Source organism: Myxine glutinosa, chromosome 13, assembly GCF_964187855.1.
Source record: "Myxine glutinosa chromosome 13, kmMyxGlut1.1, whole genome shotgun sequence".
Classification (NCBI taxonomy): Eukaryota; Metazoa; Chordata; class Myxini; order Myxiniformes; family Myxinidae; genus Myxine; species Myxine glutinosa.
Genome location: NC_136273.1, coordinates 27,790,363 through 27,816,500, shown reverse-complemented (window position 1 = coordinate 27,816,500; position 26,138 = coordinate 27,790,363). Strand labels below are relative to the sequence as shown.

General features: G+C 45.3%; 1 protein-coding gene across 4 annotated transcripts in view; it reads left to right on the top strand.

Moving 5' to 3' along the window:
• Positions 1-26,138, top strand: part of LOC144888235 (ras-specific guanine nucleotide-releasing factor RalGPS1-like) — a 71,891-nt gene that overhangs the window by 6,539 nt on the left and 39,214 nt on the right. The window contains exon 1 of one of the 4 annotated variants that reach the window (XM_078767205.1): positions 4,102-4,120. The exons of the other annotated variants lie outside the window; for them this stretch is intronic. The gene's annotated coding sequence lies outside the window, so the exon portion shown is untranslated. Of the gene's footprint in view, positions 1-4,101; positions 4,121-26,138 lie in introns of those variants that run through there. 4 annotated transcript variants of the gene reach the window in all.

Genomic DNA, 26,138 nt, shown 5'->3' with positions numbered 1-26,138 from the left:
TCTCTTTCACCACTCTCTCTCTCTTTCACCACTCTCTCTCTCTTTCCCCACTCTCTCTCTCTTTCCCCACTCTCTCTCTCTCTTTCCCCACTCTCTCTCTCTCTTTCCCCACTCTCTCTCTCTTTCCCCACTCTCTCTCTCTTTCCCCACTCTCTCTCTCTCTCTCTTTCCCCACTCTCTCTCTTTCCCCACTCTCTCTCTCTCTTTCCCCACTCTCTCTCTCTCTTTCCCCACTCTCTCTCTCTCTTTCCCCACTCTCTCTCTCTCTCTCTCTTTCCCCACTCTCTCTCTCTCTTTCCCCACTCTCTCTCTCTCTTTCCCCACTCTCTCTCTCTCTTTCCCCACTCTCTCTCTCTCTTTCCCCACTCTCTCTCTCTCTTTCCCCACTCTCTCTCTCTCTTTCCCCACTCTCTCTCTCTCTTTCCCCACTCTCTCTCTCTCTTTCCCCACTCTCTCTCTCTCTCTTTCCCCACTCTCTCTCTCTCTTTCCCCACTCTCTCTCTCTTTCCCCACTCTCTCTCTCTCTTTCCCCACTCTCTCTCTCTTTCCCCACTCTCTCTCTTTCCCCACTCTCTCTCTCTCTCTCTTTCCCCACTCTCTCTCTCTCTCTTGTGATATGGTACTTTCAAAATGACGTAACCAGTCCCAGAATGCTTGGCGCACATGTGCAGAACCCCATAGCAACAATGTTTATTCGGGCATGTTAAGGTGAATTGTGCATAAGTCAATAATTCTTCCATGGAATGGTTCAACACTTCCGAATGAAGCCGAAAAAGTTTGGAAAAGCACCCGAGAGAAAGGTACCCTCTGCACAACAAAGGAGTTTGAGAACTTTCCCCACTCTTCCAAAAAGTTGACATCTGCAGCCTGTTCTGCAAACGTCTGACGAAGTGGACCGGTGCAAGGCCTGAAGGTTAGTGGACAGGTGTGTACTACTCTATCATCCCTACAGTCGGTGAGCGTACTTTGAACCTTGCGGGATGACCTCGTGTGAACATGACAGGTTTGGTGATTTATTTATTGGAGCCTGCAATTGGAAGGATCACGTCGTCATTTCCAACATTCAGGCAGAATTCCCAGAGGGAGACACCGTATCTGGTTTGGGTGCTCCTTTAACACCGATAAGAAGGTCAAATTTGAGGCTTATCGATGCACATGGTAAGATATTTACTATTAATCATGTGTGCTGCATTTTCTGCATGTATTTCTAAAAGGAGACGAGTGCGTGTGTGCGTGTGTGTCTGCGCAAGTGTGTACGTGCACCGCTGCTCGCTAATTGTATTAACAGGAAAAGGTCGGAACTCGATACCTCACATCCACAAATATTTCTCATATTTCCATGATTCCGATTTGCATCCAGGAACACAACAATTATGGTGAACCTTTTCGGAATTGCCACTCTTCATCCAAATGCTGAAAATTATGTTAAAAAGACCATAGCACTTGCGGTTTTCGTGCTCGCATCGGCAGATTAAAAGTGCCCCGGCGAGCAGAAATGTGTCACTGAAAACGCACACAGCACATGCACGAAAGACCTAGTTAGCATTCATACGCCATTTCAAAAGTCCCGTATTGAGATCAAACCTATCAGTGGGTTTGTGGGAGCAGGCGTATCCATCGATTTGTATCAATTTCTAATTTTACGTGGATGTATATCCACTTGCAGAGGTGATAATAACACCAAACAATTTCTGTCCGATTGAAGGATCTTCTCGAGACAGATGGAAAAGCTCCGATGAATTTGCTTCATTGGAATAGGTAGTAAAAGTCCTAAATGAATCTTATTAATCCAAACAGACAGCAACCATGAGGCAGCTGAACTCCAGGTGATTAAGCACCTGCTCACACTGCGTAAAAGGCACGAGGCCTGAAGAAAGTGATGCCATGACCGGCTATCCCGTTTAAAGCTTCATGCCGTTGCTGGGGCGACCCTAAACTGGCTACATATTGGAGGCGATACTTGGCCATATGCACCGGTCATTTCAATTTGCATAGAGCACAAGAGTAAACTTGTTCCGTGGCTCCTTCGCCATGTTGGCCCACCGAGCGTGACTGCTCGAGGTTTGGCTTTTCGGTTTTGATTGCTGTTGAGAAAAAGAGGAAAAGTAAAGCAAGCAACCAACCTAAAGAGAAGTAAAGAAAAGAAAAGTAAAGTGAAGTCTCGAGCAACCGCCTTCCTAATACAAATGCTGGCACCATACCATATGGAAACTGTTGACGTCACATTGTTTTTAAAAAGAATTTCATTTTATTGTTTTGATTTTGTTTGTGTGTACGTCATTGTTGTGAGCACCTAGAATCTCCGAGTGGAGTTCATTGTACAGTGAAGTAGAATAAGCAAATGGTTGTGGGTTTTAATTGCATCTGCTGTACAGTACGACAGTTCCAAGTGGAGGGGGGTAGGGGCAGAGGGGGGGGGGGGGGGGGGGGACTGCTCTCAAAATTTGATTTCTGTGTGAATAATGTAGATAGGACACTGGCTGGCATAATAGCTTAGATGCATGTGGACTCGGGCCTGGCCAGCCGGTTCGTAAAAGACTTGGTTGAAAAATGTTTTCTGAACGACTCCCCAGTGGGTTGGGAATAATTGGGGTTGTTGCATAGTACAGTGGTTGGGATACTATTCAAATTATCGAGTGGTTGATAATTAAATGATTGAGTCTACTGTTCGTACATACACCAGTAGTGCTGTTGTGAGAATCCTTCGCCCCACTCTCCACCCCCAGGACACAAGTGTGTGGAGGGTGTGGTCGATGGAAAAGCCCTACCCGCCTCTTCTTTATCTGCCCTTAGGGTCCAGTGTGAGACTTGCATTTCACCAGATAATGTGGGAATCTGTTGTGTTTTCCATGAAGGGTGTTCTGTGGCGTGCGTGCCGTCTGCTTGGACCAAGCTTGTATCATTGAATTGCACAATTCAAAAGATTTACCATTTTCTACAACACTGTGGGCCTGACATCCCTGAAGGGAAGGAGGGAGGTAATCTTGATGATGTCAAGTCAACTCGGGCTATGATGGCTAGAGCCATCATATTACCTTTCTATGGCTGGTACACACGAGTAAGTGTGTGGTATAGACGGGGGTCGCCACTCCTCTCCGTCCCTCTGCTGGCCGTTGGGGAATTCACCCTCTTCCGCCTGTGCTGTTGGAGTCGACTGGACTCTCATCCACCAGTTGTGCAGAGCCATCTGCCATTTAAACCGCATGGCTGTGGACCGTTACCCTAGTAAGGGGGGCTGACAGGTACTACACCTTGCCCACAGGTGACCTGGGATTATGCAAGGCAGGGGCATCCATCTCCCTGAGGTATCAGAAGACACCCGCAGTCCCGCATACCCATACCCATCTACAATCTTGAACAATGGACCAAACCCCTGATGGTTTGATCTTTATTTATTTATTGGTAAAAAGCCCGTCAAAAATGACAGGTTGAAACAGTTTATTCGACCGTGCAGCCTCGTGAGCGTACCAAAGTCTGAAGCCTCGGCCTAGTGTCAGGTGTGCTTATATCTTCTTTATTTATTAGATATCCTGCGGACGTAAATAAACACTCGTTTTACTCTGCGTACGTTGTACATCACGTATAGCGAATTTCACCTCCCTGCACCTTGTATTTACTGTTATTTTTAAATAACGCGTTAAAAAAAACACAATTCCAATAGAAGAGACATAATTACTCTTTTATGGAAAATGTTTTTTTGAGTTTGTTTTCTCCTCAAAAGTAGACCGTAGTGAACACACATTAGTGTTAAGAGATTGGTCTTTAAAAACTACCCTTATGAAGGGGGACAGACGTCTACAAACACACAAACTGACATTGTGTGTTTTACATGATAGATTTTCAAATCTCCAAACAACCTTCATTGGAGTTTATTTTTGAACTGGCTGTGCCATATTCCATCCTTTTCCCACAGCAACTTAAATGACTGTGCTGTTGGCAAAAGGTGCAGTTTGAGTCATTGTTTTGCTGTTGGAACAATTGTTTTTAAAGCCAGTTATCCAGCCAATAACCAGCCTGAACTTGCCTACTTCAGGCAGACAGAACTCCTGAGGTCGCGTGGCTCAATCCGACAAAGAGACTCTATGTGCTCGCGCTTGGAGACTTTCCGTTGAAATAAAAGGTGCGTTCAAAAGCGATGTGCTCGATTCTTTCCTTAGGTTGCTTGCAAAATGTTTCAAACGCATCCTTGTATCCTGTGGGGTGTGTGAAGCGGATTATTTGGGTCCAAGGTTGGTCATTGGTAACCAGTTGGTTTTCAACCAGCTTAACTGACCATACTCTTTAGTCACCCTCTAGATCCCTTTGCACTGTCGTCATGGTGTGCATGTGTTTATATGACCAAGATCCCAATATAACTTGATTATCAACCCCATGAGGACGTTCCCGGCAATCGCTGCACCACGTTGGTGGGTTTTGTCACTAAGAGTTTTTAAAATAACTTTCCTCATTTGCCTTTGTGGAATACTCCTTTGGGGATTATGCAGCCACATCCTTGGTATGTACAAGATGTTACCTACATTAGACATGGGGGATGATCACTGCCACCCAATCTTTCCACATTATCTTTGATCCACCAACTTCCCACTCTTTTTGAACGATTGGTGCCTGTTTTTATTTTTATCTTCCATATACAGACTTGGCATTTAATATGGAATATTTTTTTGTGGGGGTGAACTTACTTTTCAAGATGACTTAGAACAAAAAGTTCATTGGAATTATGTTGAAATTATTCGAGATTTTGTTAATGTGACCTTTAAAAGAAACAAAAACCACATTTGACATTTCGAAGCAAATAAATTGATCCTTGAAAGTGATGTAAACTGATATCGAACTCAATTCATGGACAGTACTGTGTTAAACTTCTGTACGTTTTCCAGAAGTATCTCTTTATTTTGCACATTAGCCAAAAATTTTTTTTAACAAAAACAAAAGTTAAATTACGACTGGGATTACGGACAGTAAAATGACAGTTCAGTACTTCGTGTAACCCCCACGAGCATTCAGGAGAGCACGTACACGTTGAGGCATGCTGTTAACGAGATTTGCCAAGGTTTGGACAGGAATCGCTTGCCATGCAGTGACAATAGCCTGCTGCAATTCACGCACAGAGGTGGGCTGCTGGTCCAAGTTGTCGATTTGACGCGTTAATTCTGCCCACAAGTTCTCTATCGGATTCATATCCGGGGACTTAGCAGGCCACTCCATATGCTCTACACCACAGTCAGCAAGAAAGTGTTGGATCATGCGAGCACGATGAGGCCGTGCATTGTCATCTTGGAAGAGAAAGTTTCCTCGAAAGGCTGCACGAGCAAATGGAAGCAATGTTTTTTCCAGAATGGCCCTGTACTTGAACTGGTTCAGGTTTCCATTCAGAACAACCAGGTAAGTTTTGCCACCTGCATGAAAAGCAGCCCAAACGGTCACGTCACCACCTCCAGCTTGGACTCTTGGCACGATACAATCTTCATTGTAGGCTTCATGCACTTGTCTGCGCACTCGGACGTGGCCATCTTGACGATAAACCAGAAATCTAGACTCGTCACTGAAGATCACGTGATTCCAGTGTCCTGGCTGCCATTGACGGTGCTCCCTGGCCCACTGCAATCGGCGCTGGTGGTGTTGTCTGGTCAGGCATGGCTTTCTCAGGGGACGCTTGGCACGATAGCCGCTTGACCCAGTCGTTGGTTGACTAGCCTTCTGGATACAGGCACATTTGTCAGTTGCTGCCACTCAGCCCTAAGCCGATTAGCTGACTTGGTACGAACATTGCGGACTAACCGGTGCAGCTGGCGATCATCCCTCCTTGTGGTTCTGCGGGGACGTCCTGGCCTCGGTATTGGAGTAGGGACACCCCTCTGAGCATTTCGTTTCAGGATCTTTGACACCTGACCTTGAGTGATGCCATACTGCTGAACAATAGCACGCTGTTTCATGCCGGAATTTCGTAAAGCCACCACTCAATGACAAACAGCATTGTCGAGTTGACCGACCACCTCCAGAGGAAGCGGCAATAACTTTTGTAGACGTGCAGCAGTTGTTTTCCACTAATACAGAATGCAACAACCCTTATATACCCAGTTGTGAAGCCAATCGTCAAATGTACCTGTCAGTACATTTTGTCACGCCATCTGTGATATAATCCTGTTATTGACTTCTTGCTGTGACAGACAATCAGTGACATGGTTCTTTTAACAAAGAAATCACCAAAGCGTAAAAGAAACTCACCAGATTGATATACTGAGTTCAGAAAGTAAACCCAAGTCAAGAAGAAAAAAAAATTCCATATTAAATGCCAAGTCTGTATATAAAATAAAGTTTTTGTTTGTTTGTTTGTTTGTCTGCACACGCTAATCTCCTGAACGGTGAAAGATAGGAGGAAACCACTGAAACAAAAAATGTCGGGACGGGCCCCGGGAAGGTTATAGGCCAGGTGGCGAGACCGGTCGAGGCTGCCTAGGCCGGGCTGGGCCCATTTCGCAATTAAAAGCTGAGCTGAATTATAGTAGTCAATCTTCTACGGCCGCGAGTAAAAGCTGAATTATCATAGTAAATTCATTCAAGAAGAACTAAAAATGTTGGGACGGGCCCTGGGAAGGTTATAGGCTAGGTGTTGAGGCCGCCTCGGCCGGGCTGGGCCCATTTCACAATTAAAAGCTGAGCTGAATTATAGTAGTCAATCTTCTACGGCCACGAGTAAAAACTGAATTATAGTAGTCAATCCTCTATGGCCGCGAGTAAAAGCTGAATTGTAGTCGTAAATGCATTCAAAAAGAACCAAAAATGTCGGGACAGGCCCCGGGAAGGTTATAGGCTAGGTGTTGAGGCCGCCTCGGCCAGGCTGGGCCCATTTCGCAATTAAAAGCTGAGCTGAATTATAGTAGTCAATCTTCTATGGCCATGAGTAAAAGCTGAATTATAGTAGTAAATTCATTCAAAAAGAACCCGGGGAACGCTGGGTGCTTTCGGCTAGTTTTTTATATATTTTTTGCGATTCCTTCCACTCAGCACTTGGGAAGCCCTTCCTCATTGGGTGTTGGCACCAGTGCTGTGGCCCACCCTACACGAGCTTGCCATCCGTAACGAGCTTGCTGCAGTGCTGGCCTTCACTCTGCCGCTTTCGTCCATGGCTCTTGTGCGTTTGGAATTTCCTTTAAGTTTGTGTTTGTCCCCTTGCAAAGCTGAGTGTTTGGGGATCTCGGTGAGTCTTGGTTTTACTTCCATTTCCATTGTCCCACATTTTTCTCACAACTACCGCCAAGTAAACAGAACGTGGAGGAATTTTCCTGCCGGTCATTGTGTGATTTACTTCCAATGTTAGGGTTGGCGCTGTGATGGGTGCGAGGGCGATTTTGAAGTTTGTGTTAACTCGTCTAACCATCGGAAAGAAATCTCATTCTCATTTGCATTCTAATCGCAAAGAAAGAGCTTTTCGACTTACATTCCAGGATCCCTCTAGAATGTAAACTCACACAGCTCATGCTGCCCTATTGATGTCTTGGTGCTTGCGATTTCAAATGGAATGGGAATGAGGGTGCAAATCCAGGGAAGATTTCCAGACTTTTGCCGATCTTGCTGCTGGACTCTCGCATTCCAATCTGCCACCGTCAAGGTCTACTCTGGTTCGGACTTGACCCCAGGGGGGCTGATTGTTTCGGATGGATTGACCTTTCCTGAACCCTTCTCTTCCTCGGATGGAGCTCCACTTTGGGAGTTGGCCTGCTCCCACTTGCGTTTTTAACCACGCTCATTAAGCCAGAGGTGGGTTTAAGCGATTGCGTCACTCGGTCCGTCTAAAAACGTCAGTTTACGATCGAGGAACAACTTGATTTCAATCGAGTGGTATATTTTGACCACGAATCGGAATACCAATCGAAAACAAATTAATAACAAGGCCGTTTTTGATCTTTGGAATGACTCGCTTGTTGGCACTTTCTAAACCCTTTCATGTAGCGGTACTTGGACAAAATATTATGGCATTTTACATTTCAACCAATCAAATTTGCCACTCAAAGACCCACCCATGCCCTTTTGTTTTACTCAAGACTGTATGGGTAAGGGTGTCTATGAAATCTGTAGTTACCTCCGTCACCAAAAGTGGATGGAGGTTATGGTTTCACCCCTGTCTGTCTGTCTGTCTGTGAACAGGATATCTCAAAAAGTTGTGGACGGATTCGGACTAAATTTGGCACAGGGATGGCGTATGTGACAAGGACGAAATGATTAGATTTTGGAGAAGATCCGGTATCGGATCCGGCGAGTAGAATTTTACTAGCCGTAGTAGAATGATCCGGCCAGCTAGTAGTTTGTGTTTGTGAGCGAGCAGGGTACCTCACAAACTTAGGGGCAAATTTGGTGGGCAGGTTGGGTATCCTGCAAGGATGAATCGATTCGATTTTGGTGAAGATCTGAATATGGATTCGGATATGAGAATTATTTAATTGTTAAGTGATTCTTTACCATTGAGAGATCAGGCAAAAAGCGATATATAACACGATATTTAATAAAGTTGTGGACAAGTTATGACTAAACTTGGTGGACGAGTTGGTTCGGTGACGAGAACAAGCCGATTAGATGTTGGTTCAGGTCCGAATCCAGATTCAGCCTATCCGTGGAATACAAAACGTAAACTCTTCAGCCTGGCGGATGTATGTACTCTACCGAGTGTCCTCGTTATTTATCTATTACCCTGCGCTCGCGAAGCGAAAAGCAGCTTTTGGCATTCGGTTGCATCCATACGTGTGGCGTGCCTGCATTTTAACAATTCATTTTCTTGGCAACCGTTGGTCTGATTGACACGAATTTTAACCAGAGGAGTACCTCCACCTGGAGAATATTTTTATTCATAATTATGATGTCATAGATCTCATGGTACGGTTGCCATCTTTGAAAAACGTTACACCTCTATATCTCCCAAACCGCTCAATGGGAAAAAATTGAAACATGGCTCATTGTCAAGTACTCCTCATGGGGAATAAGATATGTTGATGATGATGTCATCGGTGCCTTCATTTGACGTCATAATTCGACAAGTACAATGCTTGATCTGATCAGTATGAAAAACAAAAATTGCTCTGCAACTGTTAGTCCCATGGACACAAAATTATCACAATATGAGCATCTCCTCCTGTATAATTTTTTAAAAGGATAATTATGACGTCATAGGTCACGTGGTGCAGGTGTCGTCTTAGGAAAATTATGAAAAAAGTTGCACCTCTATATCTCCGAAACCGCTCCATGTATAAAAAAATTGAGAGCTGGCTCATTGTCAAGTACTCCCCTTGGGGAATAAGATATTGTCGCGTTTACCGCCGGGATTAACACTGGGTGACGGATGAACAATGGAGCTTTAACTCCGAGGCGTTTACCCAACTACAGCGGTAGTGACACGCGCGGGGGTAGTTGATGGTGACGAGGCTTACCTGAACGGGCAGACGCGATGCTGGTTTTTCTGAATCGGCAACAAATAAACAGGACAGGACAGGACAATGAATTGAAAATGTAACAAGTAATAGGTTTAATAAAAAGTTTAATAATAAACTAAATTTAATTATTCCTAAATTTTAATAGACTAAAATTCCTAAATTGAGACGTCTCCATATGACTCATGAAACTCACTCACTCACTCATGGACTCATGAAACAGACAAAGGGGAGAAATAAATGAAAGTAAAAATGTGTGTGTGGTGCGTTTGCCTGCTACTTCGTGGTCTCCTCAAGTGGTCCCCGAACCCCGCCGATCTCGCTGAACGGGTCCCCGAGTCCTTGCGCGGGAAACTCGTCGCGTTCCGCCAGCCGCCCGCCAGCCAAATTCTCTCCTCTGCCGTCCCATGCTCCACAAAGCGCCGAGGTCTCTCAGGTGCACACGCCATAGAACACCCCCGTCACGAAGCCAGCACCACCGGAATCAGGGAGAAGGATGCATCCGCCTTCCACCCGCAGCCAGGAACAGAGAGAGCGCGTGAATGCAACAGCCTATGACCAAGCCCAGCACGAGAGAGAGAGGGTGCAAAACGCGACCGCTTGCGATCAAAGCCAGGACCAAGAGAGACGTGCGACTGCATGCTATGAAAACCCAGAGCCAAGAGAAGGAAAATGGCGGGATGTGTCCTTTTTGTCCCTCGTGCTGGAACGTTCTATGTTGACAACCGCATGCGCTCCAATCAGTGAGTGCCATTGCATCGCTCCACGGCCACGACCAATCATCACCTCTCGGGGCGTCGCCTCACGGCCCTTCTTGCCGGCCCTTGTGATGTCTCGGCTGGTGGCGGCAGTGGTAGTGTTCCAAAGTCCGATCCAGTCGCTGTTATGGGGTATATTTAATGTACAGTCACGTGAAAAAGTAAGTACACCTCATGTAAAGTTTTGACTTTTTCAACATATTTCAACATACAGCTATTTGATCTTCATTTCAACAATATTGATAGATAAAGGTGATATAATATAACAAATATCATGAAACATTTACATTTTGTCGTCCATTGTATAATTTAAATAAACATAAATGCAAATTTCGCATGTGGAAAAAGTAAGTACACCCCTACATTTATCACCACTTCAAATACCTAAAATTAGAATCAGGTGCACCAGGTCAGGTGCAAATGATTAGAACATCGTTGGAGAGGATCTTGGAGGAACCTGTCTTAGTTAAACCTCAGACATTTCGTTTGGTTTGCTCTTTGTTGTTGTTGTGTGCGGCGTCACCATGCCTAGATCAAAAGAGCTCTCTGAGGCCTTCAGAAAGAAGGTTATAGATGCCTACGAGTCTGGGAAGGGATTTAAAAAGATCTCCAAACAATTTGAAATCGATCATTCGACTGTCCGGAAGATCATCTACAAGTGGAGAAGATTCCAAACAACTGCCAACTTGTTCAGGCCAGGCCGCCCCAGCAAGTTCAGCCCGAGAGCAGACCGCAAGATGCTGAAAGAAGTCTCCAAGAACCCGAGAATGTCATCATCGGACCCACAGGTAGCTCTTGCCACTGTTGATGTCAATGTGCACGAGTGTACCATTAGAAAGAGGCTGCACAAATTTGATCTACATGGGAGGTGTGCCAGGAGGAAACCTTTGCTGTCCAGAAAGAACATCAGGGCAAGACTAAAGTTTGCCAATGAACACCTCGGCAAAGACCAGCACTTCTGGAACAATGTGCTCTGGACAGATGAGTCAAAGGTAGAGCTATTTGGCCACAGTACCAGAAGACATGTTTGGCGAAAACCAAAGACCGCATTTGACCACAAGAACCTGATACCAACTGTAAAGCATGGTGGTGGAAATATTATGGTTTGGGGCAGCTTTGCTGCATCAGGGCCTGGGCAGCTCACCATCATAGAATCCACTATGAATTCTTCATTGCACCAGAGGGTGCTTGAGGATAATGTGAGGCCATCTGTCGGAAAGTTGAAGCTCAACTGAAGGTGGACCTTGCAACATGACAATGACCCTAAACATACCAGTAAATCCACCAAGGAATGGCTGAAAAGAAAGAAATGGAGGTTTCTGGAATGGCCAAGTCAAAGCGCGGATCTAAATCCCATCGAGATGTTGTGGGGGGATTTGAAACGAGCTGTGCATGCAAGAAACCCCTAAAACATCGCACAGCTGAAAGAATTCTGCATGGAGGAGTGGGCAAAAATTTCTCCCAGTCGATGTCAGAGACTCGTAGACAGTTATAAGAAACGCCTACTTGAGGTTGTTTCTGCCAAAGGGGGCAATACCACCTATTAGAGCCAAGGGTGTACTTACTTTTTCCACATGCGAAATTTGCATTTATGTTTATTTAAATTATACAATGGACTACAAAATGTAAATGTTTCATGATATTTGTTATATTATATCACCTTGACTTCCGGTTCCTCGGGCGAGTGAGGCGTGCTTCGAGCTCTCCACGGCATCGAAGTTTGAGTGTTTTCCCATTCTTGTCTTTGTCAAATTTCCACTGGTTATTTTGCTGTGTACGTGTTATTGTGTGTTTCTAGTTGGTGTTGGTTTGTGGTTCGTGCAAACTTGTGTGTAATTAATCGTTTTCTGGGTCGTACCTCGTGCGCGGCCTGGTGACTTGGGGCTTCCCTCCCCCCGTCGGTGTTTTTTTTTTTCGGTTTGGGTTATTTCCTTCGCTGTAATGCTTGTTTCTTTTATTTTGTTTTCTCCCCCTCACCTCACCTCCCGAGACAAATAATTCTATATTGATTCTTACTCTCCTCCCGTACACGTGCTTGTTCGCGCTCCTCCTCGTCTCGGCTTGTGCCCCGCCCCCTGTATCTCGTTTTTCTTCCGCCTCTGCTCCTTTCTCAAATCCACGTTCTCGCTTGGAGACTTTTCCCGGATTGTTTTTCATGGTTTTCATGGTTCTGTTTGGATATTGTTGGAATATGTTTAAACCGCAGCCGTGATGCTGATACCCCCCCCCCGCCCCCCCCCCCGAATTTCCATGTTTTAAACGTTTCCCAGTGTGTACCCTGGTCAGAATAGGTACACCGTATCCCTGCGTGTCGTAAAAGACGACTAAGAGGGTTGGCGTCAGGAAGGGCATCGGGCCATAAAAACATTGCCTCAAAAAGAGAACCATGACAATTACAAGTACATATGGGCAGGGTGCAGCCCGAAGTGGAGATCGGTTTCTGAGGTTTGGGACATGGAATGTAGGGACAATGACAGGGAGATCAGGAGAAATGGTGGAAGTATTGGTCAGAAGAAGAGTGGACATATGTTGTGTGCAAGAGACGAGATGGAAGGGAAGTGGTGTGAGAATGGTGAAGGCTAGGCAGGGACAGAAATACAAGTTTGTGTGGCAAGGGTGCCCGGAGGGCGTGAATGGTGTTGGTGTCCTGTTTTCTGAGGAGTTTGTAGACAGTGTGGTGAGTGTGACGAGAGTGAGTGATAGGTTGATGATGGTGAAAATGATGATTGGAAAGCTCTTGGTGAACGTCATCTCGGGATATGCTCCGCAGGTTGGTCGAAGCGATGAAGAGAAGGACAAGTTCTGGTGTGCGATAGAGAAGCTGATGGAAAACGTGAAAGATGAGGAAGTTGTTGTGGTGGGAGGAGACCTGAATGGACATGTGGGAAGGAGTATGGATGGTTTTGAGGGAGTTCATGGGGGTTACGGATATGGTGTGAGAAATGGAGAAGGTGAAAGGATTTTGGAGTTTGCTGATGGAGCTGATTTGTTGATTTGTAATACTCAGTTCCAGAAAGAGGAGAATAAGCTTGTTACATACACGTCACATGGGTTGACGACAACCGTTGACTACCTGATGGTGCGTAGGCGAGATAGGGGGCACCTCCGGGACACAAAGGTGATCCCGGGGGAGGAGGCTGTTTCACAGCACCACTTGGTTGTCTGCGACATAAGGGTGAAAGGTGCGAGGAGAGCTCAGCAGGTGAAGCACGAACCGAGAATGAAGGTGTGGAGGTTGAAAGAGGTGACAGTAAGGGAGGCATTAAAAGAGAGGCTGAGTAGGGTAGAGGATGATGTGGTTGAGCTTGAAAGTGGTTGGATGTCAATGAAAGCTAGTCTGTTGGGAGCCGTTGGTGAGGTATGTGGATGGACAAAAGGACCACCGAGGCACTCGGAAACATGGTGGTGGGATGATGAAGTTGGAAAGAGCATTGACGAGAAGAGGAAGAAGTTCAAGGAGTGGCAGAAGGCGAAGGGTACGGGAGCAGAAACAGCAGAGCATGAAAGTTATAAGGCAGCCAAGAAGGCTGCAAAGAAAGAGGTAGCAAAGGCGCAGGAGGCATGTAGGAAAATGTTCAGAGAACGCTTGGATTCGGAAGAGGGTCAGAAAGCAGTATTCAGGATTGCAAAGCACATAGCGAAAGAGAGGTGTGATGTGATGGGGGTGAGTTGCTTGAAGGATGAAGTGGGACAAATCGTTGTCGACCCAGATGGAATTAAAGGAAGATGGAAAAGATATATGGAAATGCTGTTGAATACAGAGAATGAATGGGATGGCAACATAGAGAGTAACCCAGTTTTAGGACCGGCAGAGAAGATAACTGAGAAGGAAGTTGAGGAAGCGATAAAAGCAATGAAGAGTGGAAAAGCGGGAGGGCCGACGGGAGTTGTGGGAGATATGTTGAAGGCAGCAGGAAGTTGGGGTGTGAAGAGAATGCCAGAGATCTGTAATCTGGTGGTGAAAGATGGCCGCATTCCAGTGGATTGGAAACTCAGTACCCTCGTCCCTCTATACAAGGGGAAAGGTGACCCTCTGGAGTGTGGCTCGTACCGAGCGATAAAGTTATTGGAGCATGGAACGAAGGTATTGGAAAGGGTGTTGGAGAGGAGGATAAGGAAGAAAGTGAAGATCGACGAAATGCAGTTTGGATTTATGCCAGGAAGAGGAACGACAGATGCGCTTTTCATTGTGAGGCAGTTGCAGGAGAAGTACATGGATAAGAGGAAGAAGTTGTTTTTTGGGTTTGTTGATCTGGAGAAAGCATTCGATAGGGTTCCACGCAAAGTATTGACATGGGCATTGAGGAAGTTAGGAGTGGAGGAATGGTTGATCAGAGTAGTCATGGCAATGTACAAAAGAGCGCGCATAGCTGTAAGGACGAAGGACGGGAACAGTGGTGAGTTTGAGGTGAAGGTGGGAGTGCATCAGGGGTCGGTACTAAGTCCACTACTATTTGTAGCTGTGATGGAGGTGCTGGCTCAGAACGTAAAGGAGGGTTTACCATGGGAGTTGTTGTATGCAGATGATCTGGTGTTGATTGCGGAAAGTATGGATGGACTGAAGGAAAAGATGAACAGGTGGAAGGAATGTATGGAGACAAAAGCTCTGAAGGTGAATATCGGAAAGACGAAGGTGATGGCAAGTGGTAAAGCATGTGGTGAGGTGGAAAGAACTGGGAAGTGGCCGTGTGCTGTGTGCAGGAAGGGTGTCGGAGTGAACTCCATTCAATGTACAATGTGCGCTGAGTGGGTTCATCAAAAATGTAGTGGTCTGAGAGGGTCATTAACCAGTGTGGCAGCTACATTCAAATGTAAGGTGTGCACAGAGGGAGCTGCAGATGGAGGAAATGTTGAGTTGGATCTTGGAGACGGCATGAAGCTGGAAGGTGTGAAAACATTTTGCTACCTCGGAGACATGCTGAATGGAGAAGGTGGATCAGACTCGGCAACGGTTGCTCGAGTGAGATGTGCATGGAAGAAGTTTCGGGAACTGAGTGGCGTGCTGATGAGGAGGAGAGTGTCGCTGAAGCTGAAGGGAAAGGTGTATGCTGCATGTGTGAGAAGTGTTATGATTTATGGGAGCGAGACATGGGTAATGAACGTAGAGCAGCAACGAAGGCTGGAAAGGGTGGAAATGCGAATGGTTCGATGGATGTGCGGAGTATTGTTGAGAGAGAGGAAGACAAATGATGAATTGCGAAAGATGATGGGAATATTGCCTGTGATTGATGCTGTGAAGAGGAACAGGTTGAGATGGTTTGGTCATGTGTTGAGGAAGGATGAAAGTGACTGGTTGAGAAGAGTGATGGAAGTTAATGTAGAAGGAAGTAGAGGACGGGGAAGACCGAGAAAGACTTGGCTAAAGATGGTGGAAGAAGAAATGCGGGCAAGGGGGTTAACAAGGAGAGATGCAGAAAATAGGGCAAAATGGAGAAGATTGTCATGGGGACCGCAAGGCTAACCCCCGCTCTAGCAGGGAAAATGGCCTTAAAATGCATGTTGTTGTTGTTGTTGTTGTTGTTGTTGTTGTTGTTGTTGTTGTTGTTGTATATCACCTTTATCTGTCAATATTGTTGAAATGAAGATCAAGTAGCTGTATGTTGAAATATGTTGAAAAAGTCAAAACTTTACATGGGGTGTACTTACTTTTTCACGTGACTGTAGGTGCAGAGTGCCTGGCTGGTGTTGCATGTGCCATAAGGAACGAAGGGAAAACCACAGAGGAAATGTACATACAGGGAAAGTTACCTTATACCCTAACTAATTCGCATAGCTCCACCACTCGCATAGAGACAAATATACAACCTTACCAGACATGTGGCCCGACTTATGATTCAGAGCCCACTAATCTATACAATCTACCTGGACTAAGGTATTTCATTGCCTATACCCATAAACGTAACAATATGTTAATTTTGATGTAATTGGTACCTTAACAAGTGAATAAAAAAAAAAGTATGCTAAATTAAAGAGGCAATGTAGTAATGTCAAACTACAGTGTAAAAAAAAGAAAGAAAAAAAAAAGGTCCTAAACACAAGATAGGGATGATGTTGGTTTGGAGAGTAGCTAACAGTATTGCCATCACATAACAATCCCTACATCACTGTCTCCAGACTATTGTCTCGGGCTAGGCCGAACTAAAAGTATTAGAAGCTCCTATATTTCATTTCTGCATAAGTATAAGAAGCTCCTATATCATTTCAGGGAATTCTTGCAACTTCAGTTGTCTTTCCTACTTTTCTTTTTTTTATCAACTTGGAGTAACCAATCACAAATGCAGATAATTACAGAATGCTGTTATTAGAGATGTCCATGCAGTTTGTAAGAAGCTGGTGATCTTGTACTGATATTATAACATTGTACTCAGGCTGCTAATTTGTAGAGTCTCAGTACATAGCTACACGACAAGAGTAATCAAGTACTATTGTAACCAGTGGAGTGTTTGTCGAAGCTCGAATAAATACTTGATGAAATGTAAATGAGGCAGTGATGTCGGGATTGTTATGTGATGGCAACACTGTTAGCTACTCTCTAAACCAACATCATCCCTATCTTGTTTCGGACCTTTTTTACACTGTAGTTTGTCATCCCTACATTGCCTTTTTAATTTAGCATGAAAATTTTTATTCACTTGTTTCTGTAATTTTTTACAATGTGGAATAACACAATGGTATATGGTACTCAGAGGATACCCAATCCTAGAGCAAAAGTGCCAACATATCTTGGTCAGCAATGTCAAACATACTGCATGTGTGTTCCAATATTGTCTTACGTAACCCTGACTGTATCATGCAGCTCTGTCTTGTTGCTCGTTTCTCAAAGAGTAATGTCTTCATTCAGCCTCAGGCCACACAATGACCTGCACTTAGAAATGCCCAAAATAACTGGTGTGTTTTCCCTCTAAACAATAGGGTGGGGACAGAGGGGAGGGGAGTAGCCTCTCAATATGAATTTCTGCACGGCCAGACACATGAAAGACACACTTGTGGTTTTTACTGTTTTGTTTACTTGAAGTGTCAATAAACTTATTATACACTCGAACTGCAAGTGTCCTCGATAAACCACTATGAGAGTACGAAAAGATACTCCAACTTTCGTTTTGTATCAGTGGGTGGGGCTGACATATTTTTTCACGCCATCCTTACATAGAGAGTACTGGCGTACTCTCTGATTATGACATCATAATTCAACACTTACAACGCTTGATTCGATCAGTATGAATTTTCTTCTCGGCAATTCTTGGTCTGGTCTCTGCAATCGACACGAAATTTTCATCATCGGAGCACCTCCTCCTGTAGAATATTTTAATGATAATTATGATGTCACGTGGTATAGGCGCCATCTTGGAAAAACTTCGCATCTTTATATCTCTGAGACTATAATAATAATAATAATAATTCATTTATTTTGTATAGCGCTTTTCCAGAAGCCCAAAGGCGCTTTGACAGAGTGGAAAACACAATGCATAACAATACATGAAAACAACAATTGCAAAAAGACAAGAATCAATAGGGAAATATTTAAAGCAAAAGGAGGGAGAAGGAGAAGAGATAGTCAGGGGTTAAATGCTGTGGGTTGAATGTTGAATGCAGTGTTGAACAGGTGGGTCTTTCGTGATGTTTTGAATGTGGTGAGTGAGGAGGAGTCTCTGATGGTGTGAGGTAGTGAGTTCCAGAGGGTGGGAGCAGCGATGGAGAAGGCCCTGTCCCCCCAGGATCTGAATTTGGTAGGATGGGGCCAGGTTATGGAGGGCTTTGTATGTCAAGAGGAGGATTTTGTACTGGATTCTCTGGGGGATGGGGAGCCAGTGAAGCTTGTAAAGGACGGGGGTGATGTGGTCACGGGTCCGGGAATGGGTGAGTAGACGGGCAGCGGAGTTCTGAATGTATTGGAGTTTATTGGTGATTTTTGAGGGTGAACCATAGAGGAGGCTATTGCAGTAGTCCAGACGGGAGGTGATGAAGGCATGGATGAGGGTTTCTGCAGCCGTGGAGGAGAGGGATGAGCGGAGATAGGCAAGTTTTGCAGGTGAAAGAAGGCTGACTTTGTGATCTGTTTAGTGTATTTGTCGAAGGAAAGGGTTTGGTCAAAGATGACGCCAAGATTCCGGATGTGAGGGGAGGTGGATACTGGGATACCGTCGATGTTGAGGGCAAAGTTATGGGTGGATTTTGTGAGCGTTTTTGGGATGTTGATGGTTTATTTATTTATTATTATTATTTTTTTGTATACAAGATCGAGGCTCGTGAAAGAGCTAACATTAATCACACAAAAAGACAAACCGGCACACAAAACACAAAAAACAAGGGGAGCGGAAGACAAGATGGGGAGAGAGGGGGAAGGACACAAAAGGGAGGGGGAAGAGAGGGAAGGACACAAACACAACATTTGAGAGCAGGGACATCGGGAGGACTTGGGGGGAGGTGGGAGAGGATTAAAACATATGAACACTGCAAGGACTCTGGGGTGAATTACCGGGGGTAGAAAAGATCAAGGTTTTCGATGGGGGAAGATAAGAGATGGTGGTGAACAGCTGTTTTAAAGACCTGGAGGGAGGAGTGGGATTGAAGGGAGTGGGGGAGTTTGTTCCAGTGGTGGGAGAAAAGGGGAATGAAAGAGTGAAGGTGAGCAGAGAGCCTAGACTTTGGCAGTTTAACCATAAGAGGGTTGCAGGCAGATCTTGTGCGACCTGAAGGAATATTGGGGGGACAGAGCACAGAGAGAGCTGGGGGAGCAAGGCTGGAGAGGAGTCGGTAGAAGACAGAAAGACCACCAACCTGCCTGCGGTGAGTGAGTGAAAGGCCCTCGGCGTTGACTACATCACAGGAGATTCCAATGATTCTGAAAGCTTTGGCCTCAACAGCGTGAAGCCGAGCAAGGTGTGAGGCAGGAGCACCAGCCCAGAGGGGGGAACAGTATTCCATTGAGCTGCGGATGAAAGCCTTGTATGTGGTGAGGAGCTCAGGTGTGCCAAGGAAGGACTTCGCACGACAGAGGATGCCCAGTCGGCGACTGGCTTTGGAGGCCAGCTTGGAAATGTGGTTTTCCCAAGAAAGATCATGGCAGATAGTGAGACCCAAAAGCTTGAGCGACAGAACTTCTTGGAGAGGATTGTTGAGAAAGTAGATGGGAGGGTTGTCCAGTCGGTCCTTTCGGAGAGACATTGTAAGAGTGTGAGATTTGTCAGGATTGAAAGACATGTTCCACTTGTTTGACCAGTCTGTGATTTTGTCCAGGTCTGCAGAGAGTGAGGAGGCTGTAGACTGCCGATCTGAGGGATGAGGAATGGAGCGACAGAGAGTAGAGTCGTCAGCAAAGAGATAGAGAGGATTTTCAAGAGAGTCAGAGAGATCATTGATGAAGACCAGAAAAAGCACAGGGCCCAGAACACTACCTTGGGGAACTCCAGCCTGAACAGGAAGAGGAGATGAGAGAAACCCATTCAGGGCCACACGTTGACTACGACCAGAGAGGAAGTCCGCCAGCCATGTGTGGAGATTTCCATGGATACCAAAGGAGGAGAGTTTGGAGAGCAGAGCAGGGTGCCAGACCGTATCGAAGGCAGGTGAAATGTCAAGGGAGACAGCTCTAATTTCCTGTTTGGCGTTGAGGACCTCCATCCATTGTTGAGAAAGCAGAAGCAGCATGTCCAGAGTAGAGTGACCAGGTCTGAAACCAAATTGATGATCAGAGATCAAGCCATTGGAGAAGAGGAAAGATTTAATATCTGAAGCAATGATGGATTCCATGACTTTGCTGATAATTGGGAGAAGGCTGATTGGTCTGTAGTTGCTGGGATCTGTTTTTGCACCTTTTTTGTGCAAAGCGGTGATGTTGGCTGATTTCCAAGCAGATGGCAGATGACCTTGAGCAAAAGAGAGGGTGAAGAGAACAGAAAGAGGGAGTGAAAGAGCAGAAGAACATGATTTTAGGACCCGTGGGCTGATGCCGTCAGGACCAGTTGCAGAATCAGAGTCGAGGGTTGACAGAAACTTTTCCACCTTGTCAGGAGGAAAGGACACAGAGTCCAGGAGCAGCTGGGTACGACTGGGTACGGTGGGTACAGAGAGGGATGGGTTTGGGACACAAGATTTAGAGGCAAACACAGAGTTGAGGCATTCAGCTTTTTCACGTGCGGAGTCAGCCGTTAAGCCGTTTGAGGTGAGGGAGGGGATGGAGGGGGAACAAACACCAGAAACAGATTTGACCAGACGCCACCAGGATTTGGAAGAGGGAGACAGATAGAGTTCGGTCTTGAGAATGGTGAGATATTGTTTCCTGGCTCTCCTGAGGGTGGACACACACTTGTTTCGGGCTTTGTGAAAGGAAATGAGATTTCCTTCCGTTGGATTTGCTTTCCAGGAGACGAAAGCAAGTTGTTTCAGGGCAACAGCCTCACCACAAGATTCCGTGTACCATGGACGGGAGGAAGGGTATGACAACTGAAGACGAGATGGTATAAATCTGTGCATGAGAGAGAGCAATTTACTTTGAAAGAATTCCCAGGATGAGTTGATGTCAGAGGCGGTAGAGATGGGAGACCAGTCCAGATGATTGATGGCTGCTTGAAGACCGTGCCAGTTGGCCTGAGTGAAATGCCAGACTCGTCGACGCTGAGGAGGCTCTCTGAGAATGGTCAGAGATATGTCCACTTTGACAAGCACATGATCAGATGAGCCGATTGGAGCAGAAGAAGAGCAGCAGACATTTTCAGGGAAGTTTGTCATAACCAAATCCAGAAGAGAAGATGCTCCGTTGACTGAGATCCGGGTCGGGAAATTGACAGATTGTGTCAGTCCCAGTGAGTCGCAGAAGTCCTTTGCTGAAGAGCCATGGCTGGTGAGAGAGGTACCCACACCCAGCCAACTGGCATGGTGACAATTGAAATCACCACATATGAGGAAGAGAGAGTTGGGATGGGTAGATAGAAGTTGGTCCATATTATCAGACAGTGAGATGTATATGGAGTCATCGCTGATTGGTGGACGGTACAACACACATATGAACAAAAGGTGGGAGCGAAGGGGAAGCCATAGCCAAAGGTATTCCTGGGGGTGAGGTGGAGAGAGGGCAGTGGAGGGCGAGTGAGGAAGAGTTTTTTATAAAGATAGCAACCCCACCTCCAGGACGAGGCTCAGGTCTATCATACCGGAGGAGGGAGTAACCTGGGAGAGATACCAAGGCATCAGAGACATCATGAAGGAGGAAAGTTTCTGTTAAGCAGATCACATCTGGTTTGTCAGAAGCAACCTGTATGGAGAGGTCAGTCAAGTTTGAGCGAAGGCCCCGGATGTTTGAGGTCCATACCGTTAATGAAGGGGGAGCATCGGGTCCAGAACAAGGGGGGGGAGGGGTAGGGTCAGATGTGGAAGAGGAGGAAGAGGTAGGGAGAGCTGTTGAAGGTGTGTCAGACATTTCAGAATAGCTTGGAGAAAGGGAAGAATGGGGCGGACAAAAGGTTTGATGGAGATTGGGTGAGGCACAGTGAGGTGTTATTTGAGGAGGGGGAAGAGCAAGGCAGAAGGTTTGGGGAGATGAAGGTGAAAGTTGGAAGGAGGAAGAAGCAGGGAGGATGCTTTGAGGAGGAGGGGGTGAGAGGGGAGTCTAGGAGGGGAGGAGCGAGGGAGAGTCTCGGAGGGGAGGGGTGTGGGGGGAGTTTAGGAGGGAGGGGAGGGAAGGGGCAAGGGGGGAGATTTGAAAGGGATGGGTGATGGGGAGGATTTGGAGGGGAGGGGTGAGATTGGATTTTGAAAAGTGTACGATTCATGGGAAACGAACATTTTTTGCAAAATGAGTTTGAGACCTTCGAGTCAAAAATACGTTTGAGGACACTGGAGGAGGGATGGAGTTCTGGATAGTTTAGGGAATGTAGAAAGGAGGAACTGTAAGAGATGGTATTATATATATTTTTTGGAATGAATAGATTTGGTGAGCAAGACGCAAGCATCCTTTTGTAGGAAAAGAAGAAAAGGGTGTTATAATATATGAGAGAAAATAGTTGTTCAGGGGAGAGATTATACATTTCTAACCGCGTGATCGCGAACGAAGAACGAACGAACAAAAAGAACAACAAATAAACGAATAAGACCTGGGAAGGAAATATTTTTTTTGGGGGTTTTTTTTTTTGTTTTTTTTGTGAGTACAGATATTAAACAAGGAGGTACGGGGTGAACGACTGGTACGAAACAGAGAACGAAAATAATTTCAGCGCATTCGACGAATCACTGAGAGAAAAACAAACCACAACACAAGGTCGGAGACGGTACGGTAGTCTAAGCCTACGAGTACTAGGCCGCAGAATACTCGATACCATTTACCGACGATTGTGTATACATGTACGAAAAAGTAGCACCGAAAATTTTCCAAAAGATACGCTATACGTACATACACTGAAGGATAGATGCAGTCTCGACAAAAACACAATTGAGAAATATCACTTAGCTTCGAAAGCGTGAGCGCATGGAGCAGCTTCGAAAAGACGTGACCTTGCCGTGATCTCGCGAGACTCTCCTTATTTCAGATTATTTCAGATTTATCACAGTTAAGCTTGAGGAAGTTGATTTGAAGCCAGGATTTTATTTCAGTGATGCAGTTTGTCAGGATAGAGTGGGTGTCGGTGGAGACGGACTTGGTGGAGATGAAAAGCTGGATGTCATCGGCGAAGCAGTGGAATTGGAGACCATGACGGCGGATTAAGTGACCGAGGGGGGACAGGTAAAGGGTGAAGAGGAGGGGGCCAATAACTGAACCTTGGGGGACACCTTGGGGGAGGGGAGCAGTGGGGGATTTGCAGTTATTGATGGAGATGAACTGGCGTCTGTCAGAGAGGTATGATTTAATCCAAGAGAGGGCAGTGCCGGTAACGTTAAAGGTGGATTCAAGTCAGGTGAGGAGGATGGTGTGATCGATGGTGTCAAAGGCAGCGCTGAGGTCGAGGAGGACGAGAATGTTGAGGTTGCCAGCGTCAGAGGAGAGGAGAAGGTCGTTGGTGATTTTGAGGAGAGCAGTTTCAGTACTGTGGTTGGAGCGGAATCCGGATTGGAATGTTTCATACAGGTTATTGGCAGAGAGATGATGTTTGAGTTGAGTGGCTACAGCGCGTTCCAAAACTTTTGACAGAAAGGGTAGGTTGGAGATGGGTCTGAAGTTGTTTAGGGTGTCAGGGTTTAGACCAGGTTTTTTTAGAATGGGGGTAACAGCAGCAATTTTGAGGGAAGGTGGGACGATGCCTGTAGACAGGGAGGAGTTTATTGTTGCAATGATAAGTGGAGAGAGAGAGCAGGGAGGGAGGCCTTGACAAAGCTGGAGGGGATGGGGTCAAGAGTGCAGGTGGCAGTTTTCATTCCTATGAGGAGTTCAGAGAGGTCAGTAGGGGAGATTGGGGAGAACCGAGACAGGGGATGGCAGGACAAGGGGGGGCAGGTGGTTGGAGGGGGAGCGGGTGCGGCGGTGGTCAAGCTGTTGTAGATGTTGTCAATTTTGCGTTGGAAGAATGAAAGGAAGGAGATGCAGTTGTCTACTGTGAATGACTGGGTGGTGGTGTTCAGGGGGCGGAGGAGTTTGTTTATTGTCGAGAAGAGTGCTTTTGGGTTTCCGGAGCCAGAGTGGATAATTTGAGAGTAGTAGGCGGAGCGGGCGCCGGAGAGGGCATCTTTGTAGTGTTGTAGGTGGTCCTTGTAGGCTTGGGAGTGAACTGTGAGACCCGTTTTATTGCGGAGTCTTTCCAGTTGGCGAGCACGAGTTTTCATCAGGCGGAGTTCAGGGGTAAACCAGGGAGCACAATGGGTGAAAGAAACTGTTTTGGTTTTTACAGGTGCAAGCTGGTCAAGGCAGGAGGAGAGAGTGTGGTTGTAGTAGTCAGTGAGGTCGGAAGGGGTGTGGAGGTCAATGAAGGGAGAAGTGGACATTTTTTCAGAGAGGGTGGATGAGAATGAGGTAGGTGAAAGAGCAGAATGGGTGAAACAGAAACAGAACTGTAACCATCTGACAGAATTTTACTTCCTGCAACATCCTTTGGTATTAGAATTCTAATAGTTTGAAAGGATTCCACGAAAATTATGCCGGGATCAGAGATCAGCCTTCGTTATGACAGCATAATTCGACAAGTACAACGCTTGATCCGATCAGTATGAATTTTTTTTCTCTGCAACTGTTGGTCTGATTAACACGAAATTTTCACCATAGCAGTGCCTCCTCCTGTGGAATATTTTGATGATAATTATGACATCATAGGTCATGTGGTACAGGCATCATCTTGGAAAACCCGAAAAACGTTGCACCTCTATATCTCCAAAACTGCTGCATGGAAAATTTTTAAACATGGCTCATTGTAAAGAACTCCATATGGGGAATAGGTGTTAACGATGACGTCATTGGTGCCGTAATTATGATGTCATAATTTGACAGGGACAACGCTTAGTCTGATCAGTTTGGAATTTATTGAGCATGATCTACGCAGCAATTATATTAGAAAATAAAAATTTATGATGTGATTGCTCACTTGGTCTGGCATCCATATTGGATCAAAGAAAAAAAAAACCGATAAAAAAACAGAAGGGTTGGTTCGTACCAAGTTGACTGCATAGGGTAAGTATTCTATGAATACCATCTAGTTTATTTATTTACCTGAACGTCATGGTCACCGTACTTTTTGTGGATGTCTTTTGCTCAGTCTTTGGATGTCGGAGTCGGTATGCGTCGAGAGTTGTGTATTAAATCCTCCGATGATGCACCGATCGTTGACTTTTTAAGCTTTGCAGTGTGTGTATTGGATCATGTGACGAACCAAATTTAACCTGGTGGGTCTTGATAAAATGGCCGATTACTCCCAAAGCTGCTGAGCTTGTCTTTTGCGCATTTCAATAAATGGATTTCGACTGGGGATGTATTTATTGTTTGCTTTGAGCTTTTCACCAAAGGATATAGAACAAACAATATGTTCAACATTTCCAACATGAACAGCATATTTTTGTTGGTGATTTTTACACCAACAAACAAACAAGAATACGTCATGCAGAGCACGATACTTACAAAATCCCCCCCCCCTCCTCCCCCAAAAAGTTGCCATTGATCCATCGAATTGTCAATTTCATCGATATTAAAATTGACGACCTTGATCAAAGCTTGATCAAAGACGATTTTTCAGATGAAAATTTATGATTTTAGAAGTTTGATTTTGAGTTTACCTTCGACCTTTTGACCTCAAAAATAGTTTTTCCCCCCCAATTCATTGAGGCACTATGCAAATGCTGTTAAACTTTCAAGTCAAGTGGATGAAAATTGATGATTTTGGAAATTTGACCTTGACTTACCCTTTGAACTTTTGACCTCAAATATAGTTGGTCAATAGGATGAAAAGTGATTATTTTTCAGATGAAAATCTATGATTTTAGAAGTTTGATTTTGAGTTTACCTTTGACCTTTTGACCTCAAAAATAGTTTTTTCCCCCCAATTCATTGAGGCACTTTGCAAATGCAGTTAAACTTTCAAGTCAAGTGGATGAAAATTGATTTTGCAAATTTGACCTCGAGTTGACCTTTGGGCATTTGACCTTAAAAATAGTTGGTTTTACACTTTAGTGACTCAATATGCAAATGCTGTTCAATTTTCAAGTCAATCGGATGAAAAATGGCCATTTTAGAAATCTGACCTCCAGATGACCTTTGACCTCAAAATCAATAGGCTACTCAATTGTGACGACCTCTACTACTTGAAGTTTCATGACGATCGGTTTAGAATTGTGACTTGTAGGCGAGTGACAGACTGCATAACAAACTCAACCGAACAATATACTTGAAAAATCTTCGATTTTGCAAGTAATAAACTCGCCACCAAATAAGCAATAAGGAAATAAATAAATAAGTAAATAAATCGATGGAGAGTTAACCCGGCAAGCTTGCTTCTCCCCCCAAAGCTTCAAACTTCCCATGATGGTTCCAACTTTGTGCCATGCATTTCCA